The 12991-nt window shown below is 63.7% G+C and overlaps 1 protein-coding gene across 10 annotated transcripts in view; it reads right to left on the bottom strand.

Moving 5' to 3' along the window:
* PRDM5 (PR/SET domain 5) overlaps positions 1-12991 on the bottom strand; it is a 268633-nt gene that overhangs the window by 27756 nt on the left and 227886 nt on the right. The window lies entirely within an intron of this gene.

The raw sequence follows: 12991 nt of genomic DNA, 5'->3' as shown, positions 1-12991 counted from the left end.
TAGCCCACCTGGCTCCTCTGTCCATGGAATTCTCCAGGCAACAATACTGGAGTGGGTTGCCGTTTCCTTATCTGGGGATCTTCCTAACCCAAGGATCACACCCATGTTTCTTGCATCTCCTGCACTGACAAGCGGATTCTTTACCAACTGCACCACCTTGACAAAGACCCATTTGCCAAACCTTCCTTAGACAAGGCATAACATTCCACTGGGGTCTAGAGCAGGGTTCTCAGCCACAGCACTACTGATATCTAGGGCAGGTAACCTGTTCTATAGTGGTGGAGTGGGGGGCTGTCCTGTGCATCCAGTAGATATAAACTGCACCCCCACCCAAGTTGGGGTGCTTTTTCACCACTAAGAATGATGTTTGCTGTTACTTTGTCACATATGGCCTCTATTATGTTGACGTAGATTATTTTATGCACACTTTCTGGAGAGTTATTATAAATTGGTGTTGAATTTTGTCAAAAGCTTTTTCTGCATCTATTTTTATTCTTCAATTTGTTATTATGGTATATCACATTGATTGATTTGTGTATACTGAAAAATCCCTGAATCCCTGGGATAAATTCCACTTGACCATGATATATATGATCCTTTTAATGGAGTTTTTGGATTCTGTTTGCTAGTATTTTGTTGAGGATTTTTGCATCTATATTCACCAGTGATAGTGGTCTGTAATTTTAAAGAGAAACTGAAAGCATTTCCTTTAAGACTATAAACAAGAGAAGGATGTCCACTCTAACCACTATTATTTAGGACAGCTTTGGCAACCCAGCCATGACAATTTGAGAAGAAAAACAACTAAAGGGAACCCAAATTGGAACTAGAAGTAAAATCGTCACTGGCTGCAGATGATATGATACTATGCACAGAAAATCCTAACGATGCCACCAGAAAAGTACTAGAGGTAATCAATGAATCTAGTAAAACTGTAGGATACAAAATTAATGCACAGGACGTCCCTGGTGGTCCAGTGGTTAAGAATCTGCCTTGCAATCCAAGGATGCAGGTTCAATCCCTGCTCAGGAAACTAAGACCCCACATGACGCGGGACAAGTAAGCCTATGTACTGCCACAACTCAGCCAGGACTAGAGAGGCCCCGCACCCCAACAAAGGGCCCCGCGCGAACCACGAAGAGCCCACGGGCCACAGCCACAGGAGCCAGGACTAGAGAGGCCCCGCACGCCAACAAAGGGCCCCGCGCGAAGCACGAAGAGCCCACGGGCCACAGCCACAGGAGCCAGGACTAGACAGGCCCCGCACCCCAACAAAGGGCCCCACGCGAAGCACGAAGAGCCCACGGGCCACAGCCACAGGAGCCAGGACTAGAGAGGCCCCGCACCCCAACAAAGGGCCCCGCGCGAAGCACGAAGAGCCCACGGGCCACAGCCACAGGAGCCAGGACTAGAGAGGCCCCGCACCCCAACAAAGGGCCCCGCGCGAAGCACGAAGAGCCCATGGGCCACAGCCAAGACCCAGGAGCCAGGACTAGAGAGACTCCGCACCCCAACAAAGGGCCCCGCGCGAAGCACGAAGAGCCCACGGGCCACAGCCACAGGAGCCAGGACTAGAGAGGCCCCGCACCCCAACAAAGGGCCCCGCGCGAAGCACGAAGAGCCCACGGGCCACAGCCACAGGAGCCAGGACTAGAGAGGCCCCGCACCCCAACAAAGGGCCCCGCGCGAAGCACGAAGAGCCCACGGGCCACAGCCACAGGAGCCAGGACTAGAGAGGCCCCGCACCCCAACAAAGGGCCCCGCGCGAAGCACGAAGAGCCCACGGGCCACAGCCACAGGAGCCAGGACTAGAGAGGCCCCGCACCCCAACAAAGGGCCCCGCGCGAAGCACGAAGAGCCCACGGGCCACAGCCACAGGAGCCAGGACTAGAGAGGCACGGCACCCCAACAAAGGGCCCTGCGCGAAGCACGAAGAGCCCACGGGCCACAGCCACAGGAGCCAGGACTAGAGAGGCCCCGCACCCCAACAAAGGGCCCCGCGCGAAGCACGAAGAGCCCACGGGCCACAGCCACAGGAGCCAGGACAAGAGAGGTCCCGCACCCCAACAAAGGGCCCCGCGCGAAGCACGAAGAGCCCACGGGCCACAGCCAAGACCCAGGAGCCAGTACTAGAGAGGCCCCGCACCCCAACAAAGGGCCCCGCGCGAAGCACGAAGAGTCCACGGGCCACAGCTACAGGAGCCAGGACTAGAGAGGCCCCGCACCCCAACAAAGGGCCCCGCGCGAAGCACGAAGAGCCCACGGGCCACAGCTACAGGAGCCAGGACTAGAGAGGCCCCGCACCCCAACAAAGGGCCCCGTGCGAAGCGCGAAGAGCACACGGGCCACAGCTACAGGAGCCAGGACTAGAGAGGCCCCGCACCCCAACAAAGAGCCCCGCGCGAAGCAAGAAGAGCCCACGGGCCACAGCCAAGACCCAGGAGCCAGGACTAGAGAGGCCCCGCACCCCAAAAAAGGGCCCCGCGAGAAGCACGAAGAGCCCACGGGCCACAGCTACAGGAGCCAGGACTAGAGAGGCCCCGCACCCCAACAAAGGGCCCCGCGCGAAGCAAGAAGAGCCCACGGGCCACAGCCAAGACCCAGGAGCCAGGACTAGAGAGGCCCCGCACCCCAACAAAGGGCCCCGCGCGAAGCAAGAAGAGCCCACGGGCCACAGCCACAGGAGCCAGGACTAGAGAGGCCCCGCACGCCAACAAAGGGTCCCGCGCGAAGCACGAAGAGCCCACGGGCCACAGCCAAGACCCAGGAGCCAGGACTAGAGAGGCCCCGCACCCCAACAAAAGGGCCCCGCGCGAAGCACGAAGAGCCCACAGGCCACAGCCAAGACCCAGGAGCCAGGACTAGAGAAGCCCCGCACCCCAACAAAGGGCCCCGTGCGAAGCACGAAGAGCCCACGGGCCACAGCCAAGACCCAGGAGCCACGACTAGAGAGGCCCCGCACCCCAAGAAAGGGCCCCGCGCGAAGCATGAAGAGCCCACGGGCCACGGCCACAGGAGCCAGGACTAGAGAGACCCCGCACCCCAACAAAGGGCCCCGCGCGAAGCACGAAGAGCCCACGGGCCACAGCCACAGGAGCCAGGACTAGAGAGGCCCCGCACCCCAACAAAGGGCCCCGCGCGATGCACGAAGAGCCCACGGGCCACAGCCACAGGAGCCAGGACTAGAGAGGCCCCGCACCCCAACAAAGGGCCCCGCGCGAAGCACGAAGAGCCCACGGGCCACAGCCAAGACCCAGGAGCCAGGACTAGAGAGGCCCCGCACCCCAAGAAAGAGCCCCGCGTGAAGCAAGAAGAGCCCATGGGCCACAGCTACAGGAGCCAGGACTAGAGAGGCCCCGCACCCCAACAAAGAGCCCCGCGTGAAGCACGAAGAGCCCATGGGCCACAGCCACAGGAGCCAGGACTAGAGAGGCCCCGCACCCCAACAAAGGGCCCCGCGCGAAGCACGAAGAGCCCACGGGCCACAGCCAAGACCCAGGAGCCAGGATTAGAGAGGCCCCGCACCCCAACAAAGGGCCCCGCGCGAAGCATGAAGAGCCCACGGGCCACAGCTACAGGAGCCAGGACTAGAGAGGCCCCGCACCCCAACAAAGGGCCCCGCGCGAAGCACGAAGAGCCCACGGGCCACAGCCACAGGAGCCAGGACTAGAGAGGCCCCGCACCCCAAGAAAGGGCACCCCGCGAAGCACGAAGAGCCCACGGGCCACATCCAAGACCCAGGAGCCAGGACTAGAGAGGCCCCGCACCCCAACAAAGGGCCCCGCGCGAAGCAAGAAGAGCCCACGGGCCACAGCCAAGACCCAGGAGCCAGGACTAGAGAGGCCCCGCACCCCAACAAAGGGCCCCGCCGAAGCACGAAGAGCCCACGGGCCACAGCCACAGGAGCCAGGACTAGAGAGGCCCCGCACCCCAACAAAGGGCCCCGCGCGAAGCATGAAGAGCCCACGGGCCACAGCTACAGGAGCCAGGACTAGAGAGGCCCCGCACCCCAACAAAGGCCCCGCGCGAAGCATGAAGAGCCCATGGGCCACAGCCACAGGAGCCAGGACTAGAGAAGCCCCGCACCCCAACAAAGGGCCCCGCGCGATGCACGAAGAGCCCACGGGCCACAGCCAAGACCCAGGAGCCAGGACTAGAGAGGCCCCGCACCCCAACAAAGGGCCCCGCGCGAAGCACGAAGAGCCCACGGGCCACAGCCACAGGAGCCAGGACTAGAGAAGCCCCGCACCCCAACAAAGGGCCCCGCGCGATGCACGAAGAGCCCACGGGCCACAGCCAAGACCCAGGAGCCAGGACTAGAGAGGCCCCGCACCTCAACAAAGGGCCCCGCGCGAAGCACGAAGAGCCCACGGGCCACAGCCACAGGAGCCAGGACTAGAGAGGCCCCGCACCCCAACAAAGGGCCCCGCGCGATGCACGAAGAGCCCACGGGCCACAGCCAAGACCCAGGAGCCAGGACTAGAGAGGCCCCGCACCCCAACAAAGGGCCCCGCGCGAAGCACGAAGAGCCCACGGGCCACAGCCACAGGAGCCAGGACTAGAGAGGCCCCGCACCCCAAGAAAGGGCCCCGCGCGAAGCACGAAGAGCCCACGGGCCACATCCAAGACCCAGGAGCCAGGAATAGAGAGGCCCCGCACCCCAACAAAGGGCCCCGCGCGAAGCAAGAAGAGCCCACGGGCCACAGCCAAGACCCAGGAGCCAGGACTAGAGAGGCCCCGCACCCCAACAAAGGGCCCCGCGCGAAGCACGAAGAGCCCACGGGCCACAGCCACAGGAGCCAGGACTAGAGAGGCCCCGCACCCCAACAAAGGGCCCCGCGCGAAGCATGAAGAGCCCACGGGCCACAGCTACAGGAGCCAGGACTAGAGAGGCCCCGCACCCCAACAAAGGCCCCGCGCGAAGCATGAAGAGCCCATGGGCCACAGCCACAGGAGCCAGGACTAGAGAAGCCCCGCACCCCAACAAAGGGCCCCGCGCGATGCACGAAGAGCCCACGGGCCACAGCCAAGACCCAGGAGCCAGGACTAGAGAGGCCCCGCACCCCAACAAAGGGCCCCGCGCGAAGCACGAAGAGCCCACGGGCCACAGCCACAGGAGCCAGGACTAGAGAAGCCCCGCACCCCAACAAAGGGCCCCGCGCGATGCACGAAGAGCCCACGGGCCACAGCCAAGACCCAGGAGCCAGGACTAGAGAGGCCCCGCACCTCAACAAAGGGCCCCGCGCGAAGCACGAAGAGCCCACGGGCCACAGCCACAGGAGCCAGGACTAGAGAGGCCCCGCACCCCAACAAAGGGCCCCGCGCGATGCACGAAGAGCCCACGGGCCACAGTCAAGACCCAGGAGCCAGGACTAGAGAGGCCCCGCACCCCAACAAAGGGCCCCGTGCAAGGCACGAAGAGCCCACGGGCCACAGCCAAGACCCAGGAGCCAGGACTAGAGAGGCCCCGCACCCCAACAAAGGGCCCCGTGCAAGGCACGAAGAGTCCACGGGCCACAGCCAAGACCCAGGAGCCAGGACTAGAGAGGCCCCGCACCCGAACAAAGGGCCCCGCGCGAAGCACGAAGAGCCCACAGGCCACAGCTACAGGAGCCAGGACTAGAGAGGCCCCGCACCCCAACAAAGGGCCCCGCGTGAAGCACGAAGAGCCCACGGGCTACAGCCACAGGAGCCAGGACAAGTGAGGTCCCGCACCCCAACAAAGGGCCCCGCGCGAAGCACGAAGAGCCCACGGGCCACAGCCAAGACCCAGGAGCCAGGACTAGAGAGGCCCCGCACCCCAACAAAGGGCCCCGCGCGAAGCACGAAGAGCCCACGGGCCACAGTCACAGGAGCCAGGACAAGAAGGCCCCGCACCCCAACAAAGGGCCCCGCGCGAAGCACGAAGAGCCCACGGGCCACAGCCACAGGAGCCAGGACTAGAGAGGCCCCGCACCCTAACAAAGGGCCCCGCGCGAAGCACGAAGAGCCCACGGGCCACAGCCAAGACCCAGGAGCCAGGACTAGAGAGGCCCCGCACCCCAACAAAGAGCCCCGCGTGAAGCACGAAGAGCCCATGGGCCACAGCTACAGGAGCCAGGACTAGAGAGGCCCCGCACCCCAACAAAGGGCCCCGCGCGAAGCACGAAGAGCCCACGGGCCACAGCTACAGGAGCCAGGACTAGAGAGGCCCCGCACCCCAACAAAGGGCCCCGCGCGAAGCACGAAGAGCCCACGGGCCACAGCTACAGGAGCCAGGACTAGAGAGACCCGCACCCCAACAAAGGGCCCCGTGCGAAGCACGAAGAGCCCACGGGCCACAGCCACATGAGCCAGGACTAGAGAGGCCCCACACCCCAACAAAAGGGCCCCACGCGAAGCACGAAGAGCCCACGGGCCACAGCCAAGACACAGGAGCAAGGTCTAGAGAAGCCCTGCACCCCAACAAAGGGCCCCGTGCGAAGCACGAAGAGCCCACGGCCCCAGCCACAGGAGCCAGGACTAGAGAGGCCCCGCACCCCAACAAAGGGCCCCGCGCGAAGCATGAAGAGCCCACGGGCCACAGCAACAGGAGCCAGGACTAGAGAGGCCCCGCACCCCAACAAAGGGCCCTGCGCGAAGCACGAAGAGCCCACGGGTCACAGCCACAGGAGCCAGGACAAGAAGGCCCCGCACCCCAACAAAGGGCCCCGCGCGAAGCACGAAGAGCCCACGGGCCACAGCCAAGACCCAGGAGGCAGGACTAGAGAGGCCCCGCACCCCAACAAAGAGCCCCGCGTGAAGCACGAAGAGCCCATGGGCCACAGCTACAGGAGCCAGGACTAGAGAGGCCCCGCACCCCAACAAAGAGCCCCGCGTGAAGCACGAAGAGCCCATGGGCCACAGCCACAGGAGCCAGGACTAGAGAGGCCCCGCACCCCATCAAAGGGCGCCGCGCGAAGCACGAGGAGCCCACGGGCCACAGCCAAGACCCAGGAGCCAGGACTAGAGAGGCCCCGCACCCCAACAAAGGGCCCCGCGCGAAGCATGAAGAGCCCACGGGCCACAGCTACAGGAGCCAGGACTAGAGAGGCCCCGCACCCCAACAAAGGGCCCCGCGCGAAGCACGAAGAGCCCACGGGCCACAGCCACAGGAGCCAGGACTAGAGAGGCCCCGCACCCCAACAAAGGGCCCCACGCGAAGCACGAAGAGCCCACGGGCCACAGCCAAGACCCAGGAGCCAGGACGAGAGAGGCCCCGCACCCCAACAAAGGGCCCCGCGCGAAGCACGAAGAGCCAACGGGCCACAGCCACAGGAGCCAGGACTAGAGAGGCCCCGCACCCCAACAAAGGGCCCCGCGCGAAGCATGAAGAGCCCACGGGCCACAGCTACAGGAGCCAGGACTAGAGAGGCCCCGCACCCCAACAAAGGGCCCCGCGCGATGCACGAAGAGCCCACGGGCCACAGCCACAGGAGCCAGGACTAGAGAGGCCCCGCACCCCAACAAAGGGCCCCGCGCGAAGCACGAAGAGCCCACGGGCCACAGCCAAGACCCAGGAGCCAGGACTAGAGAGGCCCCGCACCCCAACAAAGGGCCCCGCGCGAAGCACGAAGAGCCCACGGGCCACAGCCACAGGAGCCAGGACTAGAGAGGCACCGTACCCCAACAAAAGGCCCCCCGCGAAGCACGAAGAGCCCACGGGCCACAGCTACAGGAGCCAGGACTAGAGAGGCCCCACACTCCAACAAATGGCCACGCGCGAAGCACAAAGAGCCCACGGGCCACAGCCAAGACCCAGGAGCCAGGACTAGAGAGGCCCCGCACCCCAACAAAGGGCCCCGCGCGAAGCATGAAGAGCCCACGGGCCACATCCAAGACCCAGGAGCCAGGGCTAGAGAGGCCCCGCACCCCAACAAAGGGCCCCGCGCGAAGCACGAAGAGCCCACGGGCCACAGCCACAGGAACCAGGACTAGAGAGGCCCCGCACCCTAACAAAGGGCCCCGCGCGAAGCATGAAGAGCCCACGGGCCACAGCCAAGACCCAGGAGCCAGGACTAGAGAGGCCCCGCACCCCAACAAAGGGCCCCGCGCGAAGCACGAAGAGCCCACGGGCCACAGCCACAGGAGCCAGGACTAGAGAGGCCCCGCACCCCAACAAAGGGCCCCGTGCGAGGCACGAAGAGCCCACAGGCCACAGCCACAGGAGCCAGGACTAGAGAGGCCCCGCACCCCTACAAAGGGCCCCGTGCGAAGCAGGAAGAGCCCACGGGCCACAGCCACAGGAGCCAGGACTAGAGAGGCCCCGCACCCCAACAAAGGGCCCCGCGCGAAGCACGAAGAGCCCACGGGCCACAGCTACAGGAGCCAGGACTAGAGAGGCCCCGCACCCCAACAAAGGGCCCCGCGCGAAGCACGAAGAGCCCACGGGCCACAGCTACAGGAGCCAGGACTAGAGAGGCCCCGCACCCCAACAAAGGGCCCCGTGCGAGGCACGAAGAGCCCACAGGCCACAGCCACAGGAGCCAGGACTAGAGAGGCCCCGCACCCCAACAAAGGGCCCCGCGCGAAGCACGAAGAGCCCACGGGCCACAGCCACAGGAGCCAGGACTAGAGAGGCCACGCACCCCAACAAAGGGCCCCGCGCGAAGCATGAAGAGCCCACGGGCCACAGCCAAGACCCAGGAGCCAGGACTAGAGAGGCCCCGCACCCCAACAAAGGGCCCCGTGCGAAGCACGAAGAGCCCACGGGCCACAGCCACAGGAGCCAGGACTAGACAGGCCCCGCACCCCAACAAAGGGCCCCGCGCGAAGCATGAAGAGCCCACGGGCCACAGCCAAGACCCAGGAGCCAGGACTAGAGAGGCCCCGCACCCCTACAAAGGGCCCCGCGCGAGACACGAAGAGCCCACGGGCCACAGCCACAGGAGCCAGGACTAGACAGGCCCCGCACCCCAACAAAGGGCCCCGCGCGAAGCATGAAGAGCCCACGGGCCACAGCCAAGACCCAGGAGCCAGGACTAGAGAGGCCCCGCACCCCAACAAAGGGCCCCGCGCGAAGCACGAAGAGCCCACGGGCCACAGCTACAGGAGCCATGACTAGAGAGGCCACGCACCCCAACAAAGGGCCCCGCGCGAAGCACGAGGAGCCCACAGGCCACAGCCAAGACCCAGGAGCCAGGACTAGAGAGGCCCCGCACCCCAACAAAGGGCCCCGCGCGAAGCACGAAGAGCCCACGGGCCACAGCCAAGACCCAGGAGCCAGGACTAGAGAGGCCCCGCACCCCAACAAAGGGCCCCGCGCGAAGCACGAAGAGCCCACGGGCCACAGCCACAGGAGCCAGGACTAGACAGGCCCCGCACCCCAACAAAGGGCCCCGCGCGAAGCATGAAGAGCCCACGGGCCACAGCCAAGACCCAGGAGCCAGGACTAGAGAGGCCCCGCACCCCAACAAAGGGCCCCGTGCGAAGCACGAAGAGCCCACGGGCCACAGCCACAGGAGCCAGGACTAGAGAGGCCCCGCACCCCAACAAAGGGCCCCGCGCGAAGCACGAAGAGCCCACGGGCCACAGCCAAGACCCAGGAGCCAGGACTAGAGAGGCCCCGCACCCCAACAAAGGGCCCCGTGCGAAGCATGAAGAGCCCACGGGCCACAGCCAAGACCCAGGAGCCAGTACTAGAGAGGCCCCGCACCCCAACAAAGGGCCCCGCGCGAAGCACGAAGAGCCCACGGGCCACAGCCAAGACCCAGGAGCCAGGACTAGAGAGGTCCCGCACCCCAACAAAGGGCCCCGCGCGAAGCATGAAGAGCCCACGGGCCACAGCCAAGACCCAGGAGCCAGGACTAGAGAGGCCCCGCACCCCAACAAAGGGCCCCGCGCGAAGCACGAAGAGCCCACGGGCCACAGCCACAGGAGCCATGAGTAGAGAGTCCCGAAACCCCAACAAAGGGCCCCGCGCGAAGCACGAAGAGCCCACGGGCCACAGCCACAGGAGCCAGGACTAGAGAGGCCCCGCACCCCAACAAAGGGCCCCGCGCGAAGCACGAAGAGCCCATGGGCCACAGCCACAGGAGCCAGGACTAGAGAGGCCCCGCACCCCAACAAAGGGCCCCGCGCGAAGCACGAAGAGCCCACGGGCCACAGCCACAGGAGCCAGGACTAGAGAGGCCCTGCACCCCAACAAAGGGCCCCGCGCGAAGCACGAAGAGCCCACGGGCCACAGCTACAGGAGACAGGACTAGAGAGGCCCCGCACCCCAACAAAGGGCCCCGCGCGAAGCACGAGAGCCCACGGGCCACAGCCACAGGAGCCAGGACTAGAGAGGCCCCGCACCCCAACAAAGGGCCCCACGCGAAGCACGAAGAGCCCACGGGCCACAGCCAAGACCCAGGAGCCAGGACTAGAGAGGCGCCGCACCCCAACAAAGGGCCCCGCGCGAAGCACGAAGAGCCCACGGGCCACAGCCAAGACCCAGGAGCCAGGACTAGAGAGGCCCCGCACCCCAACAAAGGGCCCCACGCGAAGCACGAAGAGCCCACGGGCCACAGCCAAGACCCAGGAGCCAGGACTAGAGAGGCCCCGCACCCCAACAAAGGGCCCCGCGCGAAGCACGAAGAGCCCACAGGCCACAGCCACAGGAGCCATGACTAGAGAGGCCCCGCACCCCAACAAAGGGCCCCGCGCGAAGCACGAAGAGCCCACGGGCCACAGCCAAGACCCAGGAGCCAGTACTAGAGAGGCCCCGCACCCCAACAAAGGGCCCCGCGCGAAGCACGAAGAGCCCACAGGCCACAGCTACAGGAGCCAGGACTAGAGAGGCCCCGCACCCCAACAAAGGGCCCCGCGCGAAGCACGAAGAGCCCACGGGCCACAGCCAAGACCCAGGAGCCAGGACTAGAGAGGCCCCGCACCCCAACAAAGGGCCCCACCCGAAGCACGAAGAGCCCACGGGCCACAGCCAAGACCCAGGAGCCAGGACTAGAGAGGCCCCGCACCCCAACAAAGGGCCCCGCGCGAAGCACGAAGAGCCCACGGGCCACAGCCAAGACCCAGGAGCCAGGACTAGAGAGGCCCCGCACCCCAACAAAGGGCCCCGCGCGAAGCACGAAGAGCCCACAGGCCACAGCCACAGGAGCCATGACTAGAGAGGCCCCGCACCCCAACAAAGGGCCCCGCGCGAAGCACGAAGAGCCCACGGGCCACAGCCAAGACCCAGGAGCCAGGACTAGAGAGGCCCCGCACCCCAACAAAGGGCCCCGCGCGAAGCACGAAGAGCCCACGGGCCACAGCCACAGGAGCCAGGACTAGAGAGGCCCCGCACCCCAACAAAGGGCCCCGCGCGAAGCAAGAAGAGCCCACGGGCCACAGCCACAGGAGCCAGGACTTGAGAGGCCCCGCACCCCAACAAAGGGCCCCGCGCGAAGCACGAGGAGCCCACGGGCCACAGCCAAGACCCAGGAGCCAGGACTAGAGAGGCCCCGCACGCCAACAAAGGTCCCCGCGCGAAGCATGAAGAGCCCACGGGCCACAGCCACAGGAGCCAGGACTAGAGAGGCCCCGCACCCCAACAAAGGACCCCGCGCGAAACAAGAAGAGCCCACGGGCCACAGCCACAGGAGCCAGGACTAGAGAGGCCCCGCACCGCAACAAAGGGCCCCGCGCGAAGCACGAAGAGCCCACGGGCCACAGCCAAGACCCAGGAGCCAGGACTAGAGAGGCCCCGCACCCCAACAAAGGGCCCCGCGCGAAGCACGAAGAGCCCACGGGCCACAGCCACAGGAGCCAGGACTAGAGAGGCCCCGCACCCCAAAAAAGGGCCCCGCCCGAAGCACGAAGAGCCCACGGGCCACAGCCACAGGAGCCAGGACTAGAGAGGCCCCGCACCCCAACAAAGGGCCCCGCGCGAAGCAAGAAGAGCCCACGGGCCACAGCCACAGGAGCCAGGACTAGAGAGGCCCCGCACCCCAACAAAGGGCCCCGCGCGAAGCACGAAGAGCCCACGGGCCACAGCCAAGACCCAGGAGCCAGGACTAGAGAGGCCCCGCACCCCAACAAAGGGCTCCGCGCGAGACACGAAGAGCCCACGGGCCACAGCCAAGACCCAACGCAGCCACATGGATACTCTACAAAAAGAAAACTAAGTTGAACAACTATAAACAGAAATTTTTGCATATCTTTAGAATAACTTTGAAAGATCAGAAAGAGAAATCAAGGTAACAATCCCATTTACCTTTGCAACAAAAAGAATAAAATGCCTAGGAATAAACCTACCTAAGGAGGCAAAGGACTTGAATGCAGAAAACTATAAGATAGTGATGAAAGAAACTGAAGCTGACACAAAGAGATGGAGAGATATACCATGTTCCTGGATTGGAATAATACTATGAAAATGACTATACTACCCAAAGCAATAGAAGGAGAAAGACTAGAGATCTCTTAAGAAAATTAGAGATACCAAAGGAACATTTCATGCAAAGATGGGCTCAATAAAGGACAGAAATGGTATGGACCTAACAGAAGCAGAAGATATTATGAAGAGGTGGCAAGAATACACAGAAGAACTGTACAGAAATGATCTTCAGGACCCAGATAATCACGATGGTGTGATCACTCACCCAGAGCCAGACATCCTGGAATATGAAGTCAAGTGGGCCTTAGGAAGAATCACTACGAACAAAGCTAGTGGAGGTGATGGAATTCCAGTTCAGCTATTTCAAATCCTAAAGATGATGCTACACTCTATATGTCAGCAATTTTTGAAAACTCAGCAGTGGCCACAGGACTGGAAAAGGTCAGTTTTCATTCCAACCCCAAAGAAAGACAATGCCAAAGAATGCTCAAACTAACACACATATGCACTCATCTCACACGCTAGTAAAGTAATGCTCAAAATTCTCCAAGCCAGGCTTCAGCAATAATGAACCGTGAACTTCCAGATGTTCAAGCAGGTTTTAGAAAAGGCAGAGGAATCAGAGATCAAATTGCCAACATCTGCTGGATCATCGAAAAA

The sequence above is a fragment of the Dama dama genome, chromosome 17 (assembly GCF_033118175.1).
Source record: "Dama dama isolate Ldn47 chromosome 17, ASM3311817v1, whole genome shotgun sequence".
Taxonomy (NCBI): Eukaryota; Metazoa; Chordata; class Mammalia; order Artiodactyla; family Cervidae; genus Dama; species Dama dama.
The sequence above is the reverse complement of the archived record's forward strand: the minus strand, read 5'-3'. Positions and strand labels throughout refer to the sequence as shown.